Raw genomic sequence first — 16,641 nt, 5'->3', positions numbered from 1 at the left:
TCAGGGGTCCAGGCCACACCGGGAATAAATGAAGCCCGCCTGGCTGCGCTGGAGCCGCTGGCACCATACCCGAGTAGGCACGGAACCCGAGTGTATTAGGTGCGTCAGGAGGTGGCCTGGCTTCCAGGGTGGGTGGGTCCCTGAGGGGTCAGCTTCTGCCCCTTACCTGCTTCCACTGAAGTCCACTGTGGGCCAGTCTCTCCAGGGAGCTGCGGGCGTCCTGGGGGAATGTGGACCCCCTTTGCCAAGGCCCTGACCTCCAGCCTTTAGACAGACACCCATGACCCCTTGCTTCAGGGGGCTCTGAGGATCCTTCTGGATCCTTGTGAAATTCCAGGCCAGGCCGCTACCCCAAGGGCCCACTGTCCTAGGGGGTGGCTAGGCTGCCAGAATGCGCCTCTGAGCCAGGGTTGGAGGAGGGGCTGGGGAGGAGGGGAAGGGGCAAAGGGCATCCTCTTGCCTTGCCGCTTAACTTGCTGGAGGTATTTTTCTGTGTCTTTCTCTGTCTGGTGTTCCCAGACTTCTATTCGTGCCTCTCTCCCTCTGGGTTCTTGTCACTTGGCTATTAGGGGGTATTGGGAGGTGAGCCTCCACGCTCCCCTGGTGCCACCCCTGAGCTGGAATTCCGGGACCAAGGTGAAGGCAGACCTGGAGCCCTTCTGGGAAGTCATGTTGGGTCCCCTGATGGAGATGCCCACTGCCCAGCTTGGGGACGACTTAGGTCCTGCATTCCCGGTGATGGAGAAGGCAGTGACCCCACCGCATCCAGTGCCCATTTCTCTGGTGTCTTCCGCATCACCGAGGCAGTGGCGAGGGTCCCCATTTGGGTGGGTGGCCTGGTCTTTGGGAGGGGTGAAGGGTGGCCTCCGCTCCAGACCTCACGCGCCTGTGCACTTTTCTCTCCCTTTCCCTTGCCCCAGGGGATTGGGGGTGGGGAGAAGAGAGTCAGAACACACAGAGGGGGACTTGCTCTGGCCTCAGCTGTCTCCTGCCCGCATCCCTGTGCCCACCCTTCTCGCCTGCCGCCGACACCACTCATCCCCCTCGCCTCCTTCCAGGCCTCCCTAGCTGCCCAGGTGGAGGTGAAAGGTACCGTGGTGGGAAGGGCACCGGCTTCAGAGACACACAGGTGGGCTTGATTCCTGGCATCACCGCCTCCTGTTCATACGAACGTGACCTCCTCATCTGTCACATGGCTAGGGAGTAACCGAAACACTGAAGAGTGTTCTGTCCGCACACGACGGGCGTGTTGGGTCCAGGTGGGGTGTGTGTGGGCAGCTGGCCGACGTGGGGAGCGTATGTTCAGGACTGGGTTGGGGGGCCCGGTCGCTGTTCTCGGCCACCTTCCCCAGCTGGGCCCCTTCCTCTAGGCTTTGCTTTGGCGCTCGCTCTCTCCAGCTGGATGAGGGGCGCCATTCTGTTCCTCCCACCCCTCCCCCAGCTCCTTCAGGGCGGGAGGACGAGGCCAGATGAGGAGCGAGTCCAGCCGCCCGGGGCTCTGAGAGGCGGAGGAAATCGAAGGTGGGGTTCTGGGCTTTTAGGATGCTCTCCAGGGACTCAGTGTTTAAACTGGAGTTGAAACCTCTCTGAGCTCTTGAGAGGGGGGCTGGGAGGAGGCCCTGGGGCCTCTGCATCAGCTGGAGCAGCGGGGACCTGGGTGGGCAGGGGAGGGTCTGGGATGGGCAGCGGCTTGCCCACCTGGCCTTGACGGCGGGGCTGAAGCCTGTCTGTGGGGAGACTGGGCGCCCCACCGAGGGTCTCAGCAGAGACCGAGCGATAGAGGAGAGCAGGGCCTGGGAAGGGAGGAGGAGAAGGAAAGGGAAGGGCAGGACGGAGCAGGCCCGGGCCAGCCCTGGTGGGGCGGGGGGCGAGGCCAGCCGGTGGGCGGGGCCGGGCGGGGCCGACGCGGGCCAAGCCCGCAGGTAGGATCGCCAGGTAGGATCGCCTGGGGCCGCGCCTGCTGCCCCGTCCTCTCCGCGGTGGTGAGCACGTCTTCGTCACCAGCTGCCTGTGCTCAGCGGCGCTCGCTCTCCGCTGCCAGTAACACACGCGGGTGGCTGGATCTGGGTCCTCAGAAAAACAACCTGGCCTTTCTTGTCTTCCTTTACCTCGGGCAGCCCGTGCACTGGAGTGGAGGTGGGACCCCAAGGACGGGCCGGAGGCACCGGCGCCACGGTGGACGTGTTGGCTGTCAGGGCCAGTCAGCCAGCCTGGCAGCCGCTGTGCTGACTGTCCTGAGTTTTGTGGTTGTGGAGCGAAGGCCCCAAACGGAGAGGGAAGTGCTGGAGATGAGGGGTTTCCCCTCGCACTGGCGGCCGTGGTGGTGGCCGCGAGCGTGGGCTCAGGGTCAGACGTTGTGAGCCAGCGAGGCGGCTCGGCCCCTCCGGGCTGACGCTGTTCCTCTGTGCACGACGGCAGTGCCGCTCGGCCCACCCGGGGGCTGTCGGCTGGGTCTGCAGGGGGTGTCTTGGCACCGCACGAGGAACGGAGCTGCTGCATGGTTGGTTGTCGCTCTTTTGTTGTCTCTGGTGATGAGCCGCTCTGTTTGCTCCGCCTCAGGCCCTGAGCTGGGCTGAGCGCCTGACCAGGACTGAGCTCCCGGAGGAGGGCGGCGGGAGAGACGTCCTGACTTCTGCCGGGCCGGGAGCCTCTTAAACAGAGACCCCTCTTAAGGCTCTAGAGGCTGGTTTGTACATCTCGCTCTGGGATCTAGGATTGCGGCCCAGAAGGGGGAGGTGGCAGGGGCGAATTCGAGGTACCTACAACAGCTGTCACTTCTGGGAGCTCCCACCACGCTGGACCCTGGTCTGAGCACCCACCTGTGTTGAACCTTGTCTGGCTGATTCCAGAGCCTTCCATGCTCCTGACCACTGTGTTGCCCTTTACTGTCCCAGGCTGGTGACGGACCAGGGCATGTGACTTAGCGTGAAGCTCTCAGGGCTGGGCCTCTTCCCGGCTCCCCTCCAGGGGTCTGGGTGGGTGGGTGGCCCCTAGCCGGCAGGCGGCAAGCCCCACCGCCCCGCACCCTCCTGGTGGGCGCTCAGGGGCTGGGCCTGGCGGCCTGTGCATGGCACAGAGCAGCTCAGCAGATGTGGGCAGAGGTGCCTCTTTGGAGCAGGCAGAGGTGGTCAGGCTGAACCTGGCCGTTTGCTGGGAGTGGGGAGTGTCGGGGGGCAGTCTGTGGAGGAATCTGATGCTGGTGTTTTCCTGGGACTGACATAGCCCCGCTGTCCTGGCCTGTGGGGTCACTGCCTCCCTGTGATGTGGGACCACTCCCTGCCCCTGGGGACGAGCACGCCAGGCTGCTGGCAGAGGGGCCCAGGTGGGAAGGGTTTTGTCCTTCAGAGGACAGGCCCTGCTCATCGTAGCTCTTGGATAAGGAACATGCTGGCCTTTGCCCGTGGCTCCCGACTCTGGAGCCATCCTTCACCTGTTGCTTTTTTCCAAAGATGCAGAGAGATATTTCAAGCTGCCTTTTATGGCTCTGGGACAGGAGAGCCCTGGGACTGGTCAGCGGGCTGACCTTTTGCAAGTTTGCCGGCTGTTGGTGAGAGGAGGGAAGACAACACGGGTCATGGGGCTGCTTCACTGCGAGCACAGGTGGGGCTTCCCAGGGCTCCCTGGTGGCAGGCCTCGGGGTGGGGGGAAGGCCTCTCCTCAGGACCACTCGCTAGGTCTCTCACCCCATCCATTACTCCTCCTTCCCTCGTTGCGTTCGTTCATTCACGCGTTCATTCAGACACCTACTTATGCAGGGATGAGACACAGACCTTGTCTTGTCATGACCAGACTGCCTTGACACCCGGAGACATTGTTTTGTATTAAAGGGAAATATTAAAGAAGGCTGAGCAACTGATCGAAGCTTTCCCTTTTTTTTTTTAGTTTTTAAAAAAATATTTATTTATTTGGTTGCGCCAGGCCTTAGTTACAGCAGGCGGGCTCCTCAGTTGTGGCATGCATGTGGGATCTAGTTCCCTGACCAGGGATCGAACCCGGACCCCCTGCATTGGGAGCACGGAGTCTTAACCACTGCGCCACCAGGGAAGTCCCTTTTTTTTTTAGTTTTGATAAAATTTAATTTAATAACATTATCACTAGGCCATTCAATGCACTTATTATTACATTTCCTTTAAAATTTTTATTGGAGTATAGTTACTTTACAATGTTGTGTTAGTTTCTGTTGTACAGCAAATGAGTCAGCTATATGTATATGTATATCCCCTCTTTTTTGGATTTCCTTCCCATTTAGGTCACCAGAGAACATTGAGTAGAATTCCCTGTGCTGTACAGTAGGTTCTCATTAGTTATCTATTTTATATATAGTATCAATAGTATATATATGTCGATCCCAATCTCCCAATTCATCCCACTCCCCCACTTTCCCCCTTGGTGTCCATATATTTGTTCTCTATGTCTGTGTCTCTATTTCTGCTTTGCACATAGGTTCATCTGTACCATTTTTCTACATTCCACATATAAGCGATATTATACGATATTTGTTTTTCTCGTTCTGACTTACTTCACTCTGTATGACAGTCTCCAGGTCCATCCATGTCTCTACAAGTAACCCAATTTCGTTCCTTTTTATGGTTGAGTAATAGTCCACTGTATATATGTACCACATCTTCTCTTTCCATTCATTCCTCTGTCTATGGACATTCAGACATTGTTTAGAGCAGTTTTAGGTTCGCAGCAAAGCTGAGTAGAAGGTTAAAGAGAGTTCTCATGTACCTTCTGCCCCCAACCCTGTGAAGTCTCCCCCACTATCAGTGTACCAGAGCAGTACACTTACTACAGTCGATGAACTTATTTTGACACACCTTTATCACCCGAAGTCCATCATTTACACTGGAGTCACCCTTGTTGTTGTACATTCTGTAGGTCTGACAGCTGTACCATGAAAGGTATCCACCATTACAGTATGACACAGAATAGCTTCACTGCCCTAAAACTCCCCCGTGTTCTTCCTGCACACGCGAAGCTTTCCTTCAGACGTGCTGAAATGCGTTGTTTAAGGACATCACACCCCGAATCAGAGTGTGTTGGAAAGAAAGCAGCAGCGTCTCCGGTCCTCTGTTTCCTTAGAGCTGCCCAGGGCCCTTTGCCATTTCTTCTGACCGTTCTTCCAATAAACGGCTATCGAACTTCTAGGCTGCCCCAGACACAGCTCTGGGCTGTGCCCCGCTGGGATGCAGGGGGCGGGGCACAGCCCTGGGAAGAGGAGGTACGAACGGGATCCCCACTTCCTGCATGCAGGGTGCTGGCTCCGGCCCAGGTGAAGCTTGCTTGGCCTTGGGCGGAACTGGTACTTCCAGAGTCAGGAACGGCCGCAGCTGGCGGGCTCGGGGGCCCTGCTGGGTTGGCCTGTGACGGCGGCAGAGGGAAGGGAGCCAGGTCCAGCACATGCCTACCGGCCTGGGCCTTCCCCTTGCCAGGTTAACAGGCCCTCCCAGCACCGTGGAGCCACGTCTGGATGAGTCACAGGGGTCTTGGCTCTTGGCAGCCTTTCCCGAGCCTGATGCCGCCCAGAGGTGATCCTCATCAGTTTGTGTGTGGGGCCTTGTTTGATTTATGGCTCACTTTGTGAGCTGGCTCTGTCACCCATGTTCCTGCCAAGAGCGTGCCAGGGCCCTTTCTCCGGTGGGCCCTCAGGAAATAGTAATTGGCAATCGAGCACCAGAGACTCTGGTTCACTGGTGCTGGCCTCCAGGTCCTTGTTCTCCCATGATTTATAGCTCTCTTCTTCTTTTTTTTTTTTTAATGTATTTATTTTTATTTATTTATTTTTGGCTGCGTTGGGTCCTCGTTGCTGTACACGGGTTTTCTCTAGTTGCGGTGAGCCGTGGCTACTCTTCATTGCAGTGCGTGGGCTTCTCATTGCAGTGGCTTCTCTTGTTGCGGAACACGGGCTCTAGGCGTGCGGGCTTCAGTAGTTGTGGCTCGTGGGCTCAGTAGCTGTGGCTCGCAGGCTCTAGAGCGCAGGCTCAGTAGTTGTGGCGCACGGGCTTAGTTGCTCCGTGGCATGTGGGATCTTCCCGGACCAGGGCTCGAACCCGTGTCCCCTGCATCGGCAGGCGGATTCTTAACCACTGCACCTCCAGGGAAGCCCTATAGCTCTCTTCTTAAATCATCCCCCAGGCCTCATTCGGGACCTCTCCTCCTCACTGTGGGTTTTGTCCTACACTGTGGGTTTCATCACAGCTCTGGCCATCCAGATTCGGAGAACTGCCACCGGAAATGCACGTGGAGGCCAACGTGGACAGATGGGTGGAGCGTGGGCAGGGAGGCCCGGCTCCGGGCGGGGCTGGCCCTTCCCGGCCCCATCTATTAACTCTGCATTAGCATGCACCGTGGCGTTATCTCTAACAGTTTGATTTATGCCACCGAGGTTTTGCTTACAAATTAGAAGCCTCTATTGTGCTAAGTCGGCTTTAAAATCAGTGTGGAGTAATTGCAGTACATGGGTAGCTGGATGACATTAACATGAGAAATGTGCCGTAGTTGTCATCCTTGGAACAAACACGACCAATTACAGTGAAATTGCACGCCCTTTCCCCGGCTAATTGGAACACAGCTCTCCACCAAGGCCTCCCCGGCACGGCCAGCCCTGGACAGAGATGTGTCTCGAATGGATTTGTCAGGAGTCGGGCTGGGAACCATCATGTTGATGTCCCTTGGAGGTGTCGGGCCAGACAGAGTTTGTTTCACTGCCTGTTCCAGATCCCTGGCTTTTGAAGTGTGGTTTGCTGTCGTGATGCTTTGGTCCTGATGTGACGGCCCTGAGAGCCTCAGCGTGTGGTGCTCTGTGTGAGTGCCCGTGTGTGCGTGTCTTTGTGCACACCCACGTGTGTGTGTCCATGTTGCCTTAGAGTAAAAACAGTACCCCTGAGGCCAGGCCATCCTCGTGCATCCTGCCCTTCCCCAGCAGTTCCTGTCATCAGCTCCCCCGTTTCCTCGCTGCTCACCCTCTGGTGTAAGTGCTGGGCAGAGCACGGGAGTCCAGGTGTCTGGACGCTGGAGCGTGAACTGGAGGCAGGAGCAGCAGGAGATTGTTAGGAGAGCGACCAGCCCAGGGCCAACAGGCGGCCAGGCAGCAGGACAGCTGTCGCTCTTCTCTGCACAGTGGGGTCGCAAGTAGATTTAAGACAAAATCCTGATGCTGGGCTCCATCCTTCGAAATCCTGCTTTAATTGGTCTGGGGTGTGTCCTGGGCATCTGGATGTTAAAAGCCCCCTGCCAGCCCCCGCCGCCCCGGGCCAGGGATTCACATACACGTGTTACCAGGGCTAAGAACTGCCATCTGGTCCATTTCTCTGACTTCAGATGGATCTGTGCTTCTCTAGGTGGGACCCATACTAACTGATGTTAAAGATCTCTGAGAAAAAAAAAAAGGCGGGACCTGATAGGCCTCCATCTAAGCAGACTCCCTGCTGCTTCAAATCCTCCCCTGGTTGGACTGAGAGGCTGGCCCCGTCTCTCTGTATGGAAGGTGGCAGGCAGCGTGTCATCACTGGGAGCACGGAGGCCTTGCCGACTCATAAACGGGACAGTAAGGCTTTCGTTGGAGAGCAGTGCGGCCCCTCGGGGATTGTGCTATGTGCTGCACGGCCTGCTGGCACCTTCCCCGGCCGCTGCAGTGGAGTTGAGGGCCCTCGGGGATCTGCAGGTTGTTGGGGGGAGGGGCACAAGGGGTCCGGCCCTTTCTTTTTATACAGGAGGGACCCCACGTAGGAGAGGACTCTGCCAGCAAATCACAGTGATTTGGTGGCAGAGGTCAGGCTGGAAGGCCAGGCCTGCTCCCATCAGGGCCGTTTCCCACACGTGGCAGCCCCAGCTGGGAGAAGCGGGCCCTGGACCCCGTCTCTGGGGAGGCTGAGCCTGGGGGCAGGACCCCCGGGAGCGAGGACCCCGAGCAGCCTGCGTCTCAGCGAGGCTCCCAGACGCACGCGTTGCTCCAAGCTGGCCGCCTGCCGGGCTGGGGGAATGACAGCTGTCAGGTCTGCTTTGACGCCAGTGCAGGCCCCTGACAGATCCCCTGGTTCTGTCAGCTCAGCTGCCACAGCTGCAGACTTCTTGCTGGGGGAAAACAGGTCTGCCTCAGATGGATCAGCCCCCCGGGGAGGGGCAGCAGAGCGAGGGTCGGGGTGACCAGGCGGCCATGGGGGCCGGTGCCCGTCCCCATGCGGTGGTCAGGCCATCAGTCGGCCAGTGCACCGGGAGCGTTACCTTTGACCTGGCTCTGGGCGGGGCACAGAGGGGCTCTGGTGGGGCACAGTCTCCTGCTCGGAGAGCTCCGTTCCGGTAAAGAGATGGGCTCCATATCATCCCGTCATGCTAAGAGCTGTGATGGGGTGAACACAGAAGCTGTGCGCATGCCTGAAGCCAGGGTCCGGGGAAGGCTTTCTTCTGCACCCACAGTGAGCGGAGGAGAGGTACTTCAGGCCAGGCAGGGCTTTGCCTCCTGGTGTCCTCCGCCTGCCGCCAGCCTGCAGGCCTGTCCACCAGGAGTCCAGCAGCGAGGCTGGTAACAGTTTCTGTACCTCCCACGGAAGGGGGCACAGTGGTGGGGAGGCTTCATGCCCAGGGCCGGATGGGAGGCACAGTGTTCTTGGTGGGGGGTGTCCGAGCACAGCAGGAGTCGCGTGCACGCTGATACTGCTCGGGGGCAGTTCGCAGGCAGCTGCAAGCAGGCAGGTCCCCGTGGGATGCTGGCCCATTGTCGCATCCTCACGGGAAGATGAGCAATGCATCCCTACGCACTGCCTGACTCATGCTTGCTTCCGGAGCCTAAAAAGGTGGGAAAGCAGCTCGCCCTTCCCAATAACAGGAAGAACAGGCAGAGTCATTGGCTTAGTCTGGGGAGCAGAAGGGATTCTTTCCAAATAGATCTTGCTCATCAGAGGGGCGTGACCATGGCCACCCCGTAGCCCCGAGCCTCCAGGCTGATTCCCAAGAAAGCTGGGCAGGGTCTTTCTTAGCTGGAAGAACGGGCTTGTGCCAGGAGGACCCAGAGGGACCGTTCTTTTGCGCTCACTCTGCCTGCTGGGCCAGGCTGGGACCCACTTGGAGACCGTTTTGCCTTTCTTCCGACCACAGTCGAGGTCACAGGGCCCATCAACACCCCAGGCCTGACACGAGGTGGGAGAGGGGTCAGGGCCACTGTTCTGCCGTCTCTCCCAGTGGTCAGTATTGCCGGGGGGACAGAGTGGAGACTGGGGGGATGGAGGCCCGGAAGGTTGCCCTGGCCGAGCGCTGGAGCTGGGGAGTGCGTGTGTGATGAGGGGAGCAGGGACGGGGGAGGGCAGGGCTGGAAAGGAAGATTATTTCTTATTCTCAGAATTGCACAGAGCGGGAGAAGCTTCTTTCAAGACCAGAGGAGATAACCTTCCATTCTTGGCTTTGGGGCTTTGAAAGGAGAAACATTCCTAATTGATCCACAAGTTCAAGAAGACTGGCTGGGGTATTTCCTAGGGGATGTTCAGCTCCGGAAGGGCCAGGTGACATCTCAGCAGCCGTGATCCTCTGGCCGTGAGGATCCTAGGGGCCGTCTGCTCTCTTTCCCTCCGTCTGGGTAGAACGCTGACTCTTTTCCTAGGGATGGAGAGTCCAGGCCTCCCCAGGGGTGTTCAGATTTCAGGGCTCCCTCCTCACACGTGACCCGAGTCCTTTCCACGCAGTAGCCTTGACGGCAGAGAGGGCCGGAGCCCATTGCTTAGTGAGAGATACTGAGGTGCAGACGGGAGACCCAAGTGCTTACCAGGCATGTCTGGAGGGGGGCGCAGAGGCCAGAATGGAGCCCTTGTCCCCATGCCTCTGCCTGTGGACGCACCGAGTCCTGTAGCATCTTCTGTCTGTGCACCAGCGACAAGCATCTCAGTGGGCAAATCCAAACAAGTGTTTAGTGGTGAAGAATTAAATGCAAGAGCTGAAGCCAGCAGTCATTTCAACCAGCACAGGGAGACTGAGAGCCCCAGAGCAGCCTTAGGAGCTGTCTGCCCCACATGTGCCTGGTTTTCTCGGGCCCTGAGTGTGTCCCCCAGGGTTGTGCAGTCTGGCTTGTCGGTGCTGCGGGCACAGGCTTCAGAGAGCTGCTGCGGCCTCCTGACGAGGGCTGGCCTCGGGGGGGAGCTCTGGGCAGGCCATCTTGTGGGTGCTTCCGTGGCCTGTACACCCCTGGACTCCGTCAGCCACCAAGGTCAGATGCCCGGAGGGACAGAGCTGTTTCTGGTGGGCAGGGAGGAAGGGTGTGGTGAGAGACCGTGCAACTGCCCCAGGTCCCCTCCTCGCCCCCTCGCACGGCTGCTCTGATCGCCCCTTTGCTCCGCCGGGCAGGGCCCTCCCCGCCCAGACCTGTGTGAGGCGGGGGGCCTGGTGCCCTTGGGGGCCTTGTAGGCAAGGGGAGGTGGGGAGATGCTTCATAGACAGGGGTGATCGGTCCCCCTCACGTGGGCTGGGGTGACGAAAATCTTGACTTCTGTGAGTTATAATGACTGAGGACCGCTGACGTCTGTGTGATGCCGCCCTGTTTAGCCAGCGCCTTCGTAAACATTTCTCATCTGTTCCCCATGGCCCCTTTCGAGGACGTAACAACAGCAGCTAATATTTGTTGAGCAATTACTATGTGCCAGGCACTGCACTAAATGCTTTATGTGCGTTGAAAAAAAGTTCCTCCTAAAGGGAACCCTCCTACACTGTTGGTGGGAATGTAGGTTGGTGGAACCACTATGGAGAACAGTATGGAGGTTCCTTAAAAAACGAAAATAGAATTACCATATCACCCAGCAATCCCACTCCTGGACGTATATCTGGAGAAAACCATACTTTGAAAAGATACACGCACCCCAATGTTCATTGCGTCTCTATTTATGATAGCCAAAACATGGAAACAACCTAAGTGTCCATCAACAGATGAATGGATAAAGAAGATGTGGTGCATATATACAATGGAATGTTACTCAGCCATAAAAAAAAGAAAAACAGAAACAGACTCCCAGACTTAGAAAACAAATTTATGGTTACCAAAGGGGAAAGGTGCAGGGGAGGGATACATTAGGAGGCTGGGATTAACATGTACACACTACTATATATAAAATAGATAACCAACAAGGACTTGCTGTATAGCACAGGGAATACTCAGTATTCTGAAATAGTCTATATGGGAAGAGAGTCTGAAAAAGAATAGATACATGTATATGTATAACTGAATCACTGTGCTGTATACCTGAAACTAACACAATATTGTAAATCAACTAGACTCCAGGATAAGATAAAAATTAAAAAGAGAATTCACTCCTCACCATCACCTTGGGACAAAGTACCAACGTGATCTCATTTTACCCATGATGAGACTGAAGCTCGGAGAGGTTGGCTAGCAAGGTCACAAAGGTACTGCCCAAGCAGGTGGGTTCCGGAGGCCAAGCTCTCACCCCAACCCTCTGGGCCCCCCATCGGCAGCAGGCCTGGAAGGGTACGGTTCTGTCCCAGCACCAGCTCTGGCTGTCAGCAGAGCAACGCCCCATCCCCAGCCTGGGGCACGAGCTGATGCCCAAGCAGGTTTCTCGGTGGAGATTCACTGCAGCTCACTTCCAGGCTGTTTCGTTTCCAGTGGCTGCTGTAACAAATCACCACGGATTTGGTGGCTTAAATAACAGGAATGTATTCTCCATAGTTCTGGCGGTCAGAAGTCCAACACCAAGGTGTCGGCAGGGCCGTGTGCCCTCCGGAGGCTCTGGGGGAGGATCCTTCCTGCCTCTTCCAGATCCTGGTGGCTGCCAGTGCTCCTCGGCTTCTGGCCCCTTCACTCCCATCTCTGCATCCACCTTCGTGTCACTCTCTGCTCTGTGTGTCTGCCTCTCTCTTATAAGGACACTCGTCATGGCATTTAGGGGTAATCCAGGATGATTCGTCATCTCGAGACCCTTAACTTAATCACACACGCAAATAAGGTCACACAGGTTCCAGGGATGAGGGTGTGGATGGGCACGTCAGCCCATAACGCAGGGCGTCCTCTTCAGGCAGCAGGAATTGGTCCCAGTTCAGACCCAGGGGGTGGTGGGGGCCAGGGATGTGTGCCAGCCCTCCCAGCAAGGGGCAGCCGGCAGAACCAGCATGGTGACGCCCCGCCTTGGGCCTTTCTCCCCTCTCCTCTGTCTGTAAACTCTGAGCCTCGGGATGGGGAGGCACCTCGAGTTGTTTTGCTCTTCTCTTGGCCTCCTGCCTCGCCTTCTCCCGACAGATCCCCCGGGTACCCCCTGCTTTCTCCCTGCTGATCATACACTTTCTCCTGACTTCTGACCACACTGCCCTCTGCAGCGTTCCTGCCTGGAGCTTGCTGGCAAGGGCCTTTCACCAGGACCTGTCTACGCAGGGAGGGCTGCTGCCAGACCGAAAGCCCAGTGCGCTGTGCTGGATGGGGGTGGGCACTTCGGGGGGTTGCCCAGAGGTGGAGCTGTGGGCTGTCTCCCTGCTGGGTTTTGCTGAACTCGAGAGAGAGGGGAAGTGGGCCTGTGCTGGCGTCGCTCTCCTGCCAGGTACCACCTGGGCTGAATGCAGATGGAGCCCCTTGCGGCCTCACAGGTCCGGCCAGCAGCCTCCTCCCTGGCGGGCAGGCGGGCACTGCTGCCCCAGCCTCTATTGCAAAGACATTTCAGGAACCTGCTGCTGTGTGGGCCGCACGAGCTTGCCTTTCATGGTCCCTGAGCAGGAGACAAGGGTCTCCTGTCCTTTCAGCTCATTCCCCACATTTCCCACCCCTCCCACACATCCCAGCACTGCCCTCGGGGCCCTGTATCCCCTTACAGAAGCCACCCCACCTGCCCCCCAGATTGCCCGAACCTCCCTGGGCTGTGCTTGGAGCTGCCTGGGACGTGGGCAGAGGTGGTGGGCATCATGGATTATCCGAGGGGATGAAGGGTCGTGAAGGTCAGGAGGAAAGGTTGGTTCCAGCTCCTCCAGGGGTTCAGGTGGGAAAGCAGACGTCTTCCCTGGTGCCTGGTCCTGGGCCCCAGCTTTTTTCTCCCTGTCCTTGTCTCACCATCTTCCCCCCACCCCGAGCCCTTGTCCCTCCACCAACCAGGTGGTCTCCTCTGTTGCAGAGCAGTGCCCACCGGGGGCTTGCCCTCCCTGCCCTGGGACTGAGCGTTTCCAGAGATCAGTAAGCACTCACTTTGCACCCACCTCTGCAAACAGGTGGTGCCTACTGAATGTTCTTCAACACTTTGGGGCATAGCCTTCTAAAATAAGGGTGGAACAGAGGTTTCTCAGTCCTTGGAGACTGCCTCGCACCCCAGGGGTTTTCCCGGCTCCTTTGGGGACCAGCAGGGGCGTGTCCTCCTGGCTGTTCCCGACTCTCTCCCACCGTGTCCCGAGCTCCCTGTTCTCCTCCCCGGTCAGCCGCTGCCCCTGGTCCTCTGCTTCCTGAGGAAGTGCCGATTTGTTGGAGGCTTGTGCAATCCTCAGTCACCCTGGAGACCCCTTAAGGATGCCACGGGGCTTCCCTGACCCCGGTCTGGAGCCCCAGCCAGTAGGACCTCTTTGCAGCCCTCCCTGCCTGGAGTGATGGGGTGGGCAGGGGGGCTGGCTGCTATCAGGGCCCAGCATGACCTACATCAGCCTGCTGCCCGGGAGGGAAGGACGCCACACACTGGGGACAGTGCTTGGTCAAGAGAGTGTGCGCCTGGGTGTGCAAGGATGGTGGGCTTTTAAAAGTAATTTTAACTTCTTGCCAAGAATGCCACGCATTCTTTCTCTCTCTGCCCTCTTATCCTGCAGGAGGCAGGGGGATAGCAGGTGCAGCCATGAGAGAGGCAGGCGGGGGTAAAGGGGCAGGAATGTCTCAGGTCCCCCGGCTCCTTGACCAGGGCCGGGAACCTCCCCCATCTGGACCTTAGGATTCCTGTCGGTGCACTGACCCTTCGGGTCCCTTCAGGTGGAAGATTCTGGTTCTGCTGCCCCGGCTGTGGACACCAGCGGGCTCTGAGATGGGGACTCAGGATGGCGCTCCCAGGCCGGGCCTCGCGCTGGCCTCAGCCGGGACTAGGACCCTGGCCTCGCCCCACTTCCCCAGGGAGAGGTACTATGGGCAAGGGCTTGGGGGGAGCTCTCTAGATCCACGCACGGTGACCTGCCCTGCCTGTGCACGTGCTAGGCCCACCCTAAGGAGGTCAGCAAAGAGTGGAGCTGGCAGGGGCGGGGCGGGTGGAGATTCACGTGGAATTGGCTGGCCTCGGTGCCAGGGCAACAGATGTTGGCTTTGGAGCCTGGATGGGGTTAGCTCCAGGCCGTGGGCGGGCGGCACCTTCAGATGAGCTCCCGGGTTGGGTTTCTCGTTGGCTCTGGGCAGGGCCTTTCACTTTCCTTCCACCTTTTCACCCGCTGTCGCAGGCGGGCCCAGCTAGTGTCGGCCGCCCCGCCAGGTGCTACGAGCTCCCTGAGCCCGGGGCTGCCTCTCCGACGGCCGGGTCGGCCAGGGTAGCTTCTCCCTTCTCCCTGGGAGCATCTTGCGCGTCTCGGGTGCAGCCGCCCAGTTGCATGCACCCCTGCAGGGAACCAGGAGCCTGCAGGACCTCGGCCCCTGCTTCTCCCGAAGTCGCTTCTGTCCTGTCGTGGGGTGCACCCCTGGATCTTCTTTTTGGTACAATTCTTATGGGACAGAGGAAGGTGAGCCTTGGAAGTGAGGCGGGCACAGGCTTCCCAGCTACCAGGGTTCCCTGTGTCCACAGGTACCCTCCCCCGGCACACGTGACAGCAAATCAAACCTTGGGAAACGCGTGCAGCCTCCTCCCGGAACATCGTCTCTCCCGAGCTCCAGCTTCCTTGATCAGCTCGTTTCTCTTTTTACTGTGAGCTTTACTTATTTATTTACTTTTAAATCCTTCCAATAAGCAGAGGATGTGAAGCCACTTTAAGTTTTTTCCAATAGAGATGAGGGAGAGGCAGTGGGGTGAGAACTTGGCTAACAGGACCCAGGCTGGGTCTTCAGAGCCCTGGGAACCCGAAGCCCATCATCCCCCGCCCTGATGTGTTCCCTCTCCCACCTCCCCTCCCTGCCACGGGTGCCCGGAATCTTGAACTCAGAGAACACTCAGAGGACATTGCATCTGGCGGTTTGAGCCTGGCTGTGCGTCAGCGTCACTGGGAAGCTTGTAGTTCCCACCCTGGGACAGGAGTGGGGATTGGGGTTCGGTTTGGTTCATAAGCGCCCGGGTGAGGCTGACACGTCCAGCCCCTGCGCCCCCGGTCCTGTGGCTGGCGTTTGGTCCACGTGCCCTCGTGTGGCGCTGGCCCTCTCCCCTCTCAGCTGAGGCCACCGAGCTCCTGCTTCTCCAGGGGGCCGTCTGAAGTGGCTACTCACACCTCCTGGGCTGCCCGCTCCGCTGGGGGTGCTTAACTGCGGGAAGTTCCTTCTCATGGGCCCTTGTCTGTCCCCCGGAGCTGCACAGGCTTGTCCTTGCCCTTCTCCGGGGTCCCGCCCGTCCTGTCCTCCCCAGTCCACGCACCCCTGCCCCTTCTCAGGCTTGTTAGCTGCCATCCCCTTGCTGCAGAGCGTGAGGGGGGCAGGGAGGAGGGGCCAGGAGTGGGAGGGGCACCCCAAGCTCGCTGGCTGGGGCGGGGGCGAGCTCTTCCCGCGACGGCACCACCGCCTCGTCCCTTACAGTCTCTTCCAATAACCCTCAGCAGGTTGTCTTCAGGGAGTGCTCCAGCCCCCTCAGCCATGCCTAATTACTGATCATTAATAATTAATTTAGCAAACACCTTAAATTCTTTCCTTAAGTAGTATTTGATAGGTACGGAAGATACATGCAAGGTATCAAGGATAACAGAAGGGACCCCACTGCACCCACCGCCCACCCTAAGGCTGGGCCCTCCCCAGCACGTGGCCTGTGGTCATCCCTGGGCACCCCGGCCTCTTCCGGCAGAGGGAACCTCCTCCTGGTTGTGTTCTATCCCTCTTTCCCCTTGGTTTTGCGATGTTGCCGCTCATACATGGCCCTCAACTGCGCCCTCTGGAGCTGTGCTTGCTTTGAGCCACACGCGGTGGCGTGTGCTCTGTGCAGCTTTCCGTAGTTTGCATTTCTTTTACTTAGTGTTGTGTTCCTAACGTTCATGCTTGTCATGTTTGTAGCCGTGGTTCACTCAGTTTCCCTACTTTATAATCTTTCATTGTGTGAGTACAGTACACACATCTGTCCTTTGTTGCCCATTTTTGCCTGTCCGGGACAAAGCCTCTGTGGGCGTCTGGACCATCTCGTCCCTCCAGGGCATTTCCCGGAGTGGAACTCCTGGGCCGTGGGACAAGGGCGGTTTCATCTTTTGAGAAATACATCAGATCTCAGAGCGAGAAGAGCCGTGCTCCTGGCCCGGCTGGGCCCGGTGTGTGGTTTCCTCTGACTGGCCCGGGGAGCAGCCAGGTCTCCGCAGGGGGAGATTCTCAAGCTGAGCGGCAGCCCCAGGCCTGAGCCCACGGGGGCTGTGGAGAGCGGCAGGGCCACCTCACGGCAGAGGAGGGATGAGTGGAGGGTGTGAGCACGCGTCTGGGGCTGAGATGCGCTCACAGATCTAATCTACTGCCCTGCTTTCCCGCCCTGGAGCCTCTGCCGTGTGCCTATAAAAAAGATGAAATATTGAGCTAAGATCAGGGAA

At 58.2% G+C, this 16,641-nt stretch overlaps 1 protein-coding gene across 4 annotated transcripts in view; it reads left to right on the top strand.

Annotated features, from left to right (window-relative positions):
- The window catches only part of TSPAN9 (tetraspanin 9), a 182,130-nt gene that overhangs the window by 118,068 nt on the left and 47,421 nt on the right, over positions 1–16,641 (top strand). The window lies entirely within an intron of this gene.

The sequence above is a fragment of the Mesoplodon mirus genome (assembly GCF_964341445.2).
Source record: "Mesoplodon mirus genome assembly, chromosome: 11".
Classification (NCBI taxonomy): domain Eukaryota; kingdom Metazoa; phylum Chordata; class Mammalia; order Artiodactyla; family Ziphiidae; genus Mesoplodon; species Mesoplodon mirus.
Note: the sequence above shows the minus strand (reverse complement) of the source record. Positions and strands in the feature narration are given on the sequence as shown.